Below are 5,211 nucleotides of genomic sequence, written 5' to 3' on the forward strand. Positions count from 1 at the left end.
TAACTATTTGCCGGTATTTAATAAAAAAAGTTATAAACTTTTTTTATTCCATCAATATATATTTGAAGAATTTATATACTTAATATCCACGTATATTTTTCCTCAGTAAATAAAGCGCAAAATATCTATGCGTTTGTCAGAAGAAAAATGACTTGAAGCAACACATGCAGAAAAGTACGACACAAAAGAGTTTCTCGTAAGACTTAAAAACAAAAGACAATTCCTTTTACAATAGGTACAATTCAGCAACATGTGCTCTTTTCGTTCGCCATCTCACGTATACTTATCTATCTACCTACATACCTACCAACATATAATACACTTTCAAACGGACTACGCATCCTTTGCAATCCGCGTTATATCCCGGGCCAACGCGTCTTTCTTCTTCTGTAACATTTTCTACCTTCTTTTGCTTCCATCAGTAAATTCCTGAACACGGCTCTCTCAGTTGAGCATAGCCTGCAGCGTTGCTGCGATATTGCAGTCGCGAAATAATTTGAAATGTCTCGTTTCTATCAAAGCGCTGAATCGGATTAAACACTGAAGATGTCAGAATTCTCGATAAAAGAAAAAAAAAAGAGGTATTAAGAGCACAGCATATCTCCGGGAGCAATTACATAATTTATGTACGATTTATGCTTCATCGCTGTGCATTAAAATAAAATATTTCTTTGCATATTATATAATGCATGCGTGTAAAGCAAATATAAAGCAAACGTTATGTTAGCAAGAATATCAAAAAGGATGCCACTTGAAAGGCACTCTATTTCCTGGTGCGATTCAGCACATGATATGTGTCTTAAGGGTTACTTTTAGACTACATTCGTCCTATATGTATACATTCTCGATGGGTACGATACATCTCGGCACACAGTTGCGTGCAATCGGGAATTTTATCCCAGGACAACACAGTGGAGCTTGCTTCGAGCTTCTCCGGCTTCGCCGTGCTTTAGTATCGACAAGTTCTCACAGATCTTTCTTTTATCCGTCCCGGGAGCTCTCTTCTCTCTTGTCACGAGGTCAATTTTATATACCTCCCGCCGAGGTTTTAAGCGAACAGAAACTTTTCAAACAGACGAATTCTTGATCTCAGTTGTAACATCGAGAAAGGAGGTACTCGTTATAGCGATCTTATTGCGCCATGTTGAACAATATTTCATGTTGCGCCTGGCGCGACATATTCTTTATCGTAAATCACAGCGTGCCCGGTCGCCTTCGGAACGCTATGAGAAGCGATATGTTCTCACCGATAATCTTGCAACGCAGCGGGAATATACGTGAGATTAATTTAACAGATCCCGGAATAAGAAGCGATAAATATTTTACATCTGAAAGAAAGATTCTTTTCAAGAGAGCGCTTTCTTATAAAAATTGGTGCCTCTTATAGATCGCCAAACCGAAATAGCTTTCATGAAAAAATGTTTCATCTTTTTTCTCATAACGGAATTGTATATTTACGTCATTTTGATTTTCGATCACAGGACAAGAGCATTACGTTTTATTGCGTCGAACAACTCTGTGTGCGCTTTAGAAAACCTGATGAAAGAGATAAAAACTTACAGCGTCAAGGAAAAAAATATTATCAATACCCGTTCGCGTAAATTTACAAAAAGCTCACCCAGCTACCTTGTCTATACGCTTCGATAATCACAATTCTAAAGCTGCTACCACAAATAAAATTCACTCTATCATAGAAAGAAAGGATTTACCGGACCTGGCAATTCATCTAGAAAGAATCATCGATCGTGTTGTTATTACAGGAAGTAACATTATTTCATCGCAAACTATTATTCGCGACGTAACATTCTGCAACTCGATCCCGCGGAAAATCGCATCAGTCTTTTCGCTTTATAAGAATCACTCCCGACACGAGCGATTCGTACAATCGCGTGCAATCTGGGTTTTATCTCGCGTCGATTCTTTATCCCTCGTCCCGATGCGCTGCTTCTTCAGCCGTTTCTCGGCTAGGAAGAACTCGGCTTCAACAGTTGTTTCTGTTTTTCTGTGCGCGACGTCGGCGACGTCTCTTCGGGGCACTGATAAAATCGATTTCTCTCTCGCGGTACGATGTCGACGTCGCCTTCAACGACAGCAACGACATCGACAACGACGACGATGACGACGACGACGGCGGGCGACGAAGGCGACAGCGACGTCGACGAAGGAGATAGCGTAAAGTACCTGCGGAGCTCCGCCTCGATGCTTCCGCCTTTCTTAGCCTTTTTATCTCTCTCGTTTCTTTTTTAGCACGAAATAGGCGACGGCTTGCCTTAAAATCGCAGTCCGACACCTTGCGCCTTGCATGGATATTTTCAACCGCGAGAAAATGGAGATGTTACTTAGGTACGACTTTGCTCCTTCTTCACTTGAGTTTCTCCTGCCGAGAATGCCTTTTGTATGGACGCGAGAAAGATTGAGAGATGCGAAGGAACTTGTTATGCCAAATAGTTACTTAATGAAATAAAAAGCCCTGACTTTTTACTTGCTTTCGGAAAAACGTATTCATGAGATTCTTGAAAGGAAAGTAATTTTGGATGATGCGGTTTTTTAGTCAATTCTTTTCATATTTTCAATATTTAAAAGAGAGCATATTTGCTTGTGTTCTCTCTCTCTCTCTCTCTCTCTCTCTCTCTCTCTCTCTCTCTCTCTCTCTCTCCTATTTTTTTAATAAAATGAATAAAAGAAATATTTTTTATGGATATGGATGGTAGGGTTTCAGTAAAGCATAATAAAAATATAGCTCTGCACAACACATGCATATGCGTGTACACAATAAAAATTTAATATAGGAATAGATATTGAAACAAAGATTTACATTCGAGCAATTTTCGAACTAATTATATTGCTTAATTGAATTATTTTAACTATGTCAATAAACTTTGCTTCAAGAATTTTATTAAATTTTTATCAGAATAAAGTTTAAAAAAGCAAAATTAACTGAGCTTTCTTTGAAATAGAATAGATTATAAAGTTAGTAAATCTCTCTCTTTCTCTCTTTTGATTTTTTTTTGAATTGCAATAATAAAAACAATGAAAATAAAACATATAACGATTACAATTCCATTTTAGCGGCAAACATTGAATTTATTAATATTAAATAATAGAGAGCGTCTATGAATTGATCAAAGTTGGAAGTTACAAATAATATAATATTCTAAATTCATGAATTTAATTAATCTCAAATGTGATGCCGAAACGTTCGAACATTAATAACACAATCAATCTGAGACGCTAATAATCACGGAGGTAATATTTTTGAATAAATAAATAAATAAAATAAAAGTAAATAAAATAAATATATATAATTCCTCCCTTTAATTCAAATAAGAAACTTTTATTTTATTTATTTATTTATTCAAAAATATTACCTCAGGATTCGAATCTGGAACCTCTCGTTTTTCCGGAACGAGTGTCTTAAGCTCGACCAGTCAATTTCTATTTATTAAATACGCCGCTTGATTATGCATTCTTTTACTATACATGTCAGTTATTGCGAGGAATATTTCCGAAGCCTCAGTGGTCGAGCTAGCTAAGATACTCGCCTCGGAAAATCGAGAAGTCCCAGGTTTGAATCCTGACTGAGATAATATTTTTCGCAATAAAAGTTTCTTATTTGAATTAAAGGGAAGGATTATATATACTCGCGATTGTCCGAACGTTTCGGATCATGATTATTAGTGTCTCAGATTAATTGTGTTATTAATGTCCGAACGTTTCGGCGCACAGTCACATTTGAGATTAATTAAATTCATGAACTTAGAATATTATATTATTCGTAACTTCCAACTTTGATCGATTCATAGGCGCTCTCTATATTATATTGTTACATTAATTCGATAGGTTTCTATTTATTAATATTAATTTACAACAAAATAAGAATAAGTTCAAGAACAAATAAATTTAAACCTTATTAATAAAAATCAAATTTAAACCTGTTTGGAACTCACTCCTACGTTATCTCTAGAATATCTAGCCGGTATTATCTTGGAAATTGACCTATTTTTTTCGTGCCAGTATTACAATTTGAATTATTAAACGCATTGTTTTGCAGCATCAACTGAATGTAAAAATAGACACACACATTAGAGAACTAAAGCAACGTCATTTACACTTTAAGTATTGCTCATAAAGAAACGGCTTAAGAAGAAGTTTCAGCAACCAAGAATTATGGATCTATATATCGTCAAAGTGGCACGATATTTATAAAATTAATTAAGCTTTGCTCGCGATTCAAATCGAGAATTTCTACACAGACGAGTTCGCCGGCTCTTTCTCCTGCATAGTGTGCATCGATTGCACACTCCCTTCCTTCCATCTTCCCCTCATCCTCAATCTCTTTCGTCGTTGCGCGATCCAACGCCCTGTGCAATGCGCAACGAGTTTCGAAAATCGACGTAACCTTAAGAATGCATTCGAAGCAACTAAGTAGATTTCTAAATAAAATGAATAGCACGAGTGCAAAGACATATACCGAACGGCCATCCGTGGATGGCAACCAGAAGAGAAAGCTTTGTTTTGCGAAATAGATGCTTGCAGCACTTTGGATTATATTCAGATATACTCTGTCAAGGTGAGGACATGTTTTATAGATAGTCGACCGGCGAGAGATGTTTGCTGCGCACTACGTGGTCCGAGTGCTGAACGCGATGCATCTGGCGCATGCACTTGGTTCGCAACGCATTTACGCGATTAATTTGTTAAACGAACCCTTCATACCTAATTATAATAACGCTTATAATATTATCTACTGTTTCATAGTATGCATCGAAAATTGTTTCGTGAATCCGTAACGTTTATCGGAATGAAATATACAATAAATGCATTGAAAAAAATATAGTCAATTTTAATAAATATTTAGTTGAATATTATCAATTAAATATCAAATTAAATATAAAGATATATTTATTTGATATAAGAAATGTTAATTTGATTTAACAATCATTTTTTTTATTGAATAAATATTTACTTATTGTAAGTAAATATTTAGTTGGCAGTATTGAACTAAATATTTATTAAAATTAATATTTTTTTCTCAGTGTGCACACTGAAAAAAAAATTATTTAGTTCACTAAATTAATTGTTTATTAATTTTAGAATGTACATATTTAAGTCAAATATAATATATTTAATTTAAATACATACATTTTTCAGCGAGAAAAAGAAATAAAGACAAACTAAATTAATTAAGTCACATGAATTTTTTTCTCAGTG

At 35.1% G+C, this 5,211-nt stretch overlaps 1 protein-coding gene across 1 annotated transcript in view; it reads left to right on the plus strand.

Annotated features, from left to right (window-relative positions):
- The window catches only part of LOC108695114 (hemicentin-2), a 168,709-nt gene that overhangs the window by 93,165 nt on the left and 70,333 nt on the right, over positions 1–5,211 (plus strand). The gene's annotated exons all lie outside the window — the stretch shown is intronic.

Source organism: Atta colombica, unplaced genomic scaffold (assembly GCF_001594045.1).
Source record: "Atta colombica isolate Treedump-2 unplaced genomic scaffold, Acol1.0 scaffold126, whole genome shotgun sequence".
NCBI classification, from domain to species: Eukaryota; Metazoa; Arthropoda; class Insecta; order Hymenoptera; family Formicidae; genus Atta; species Atta colombica.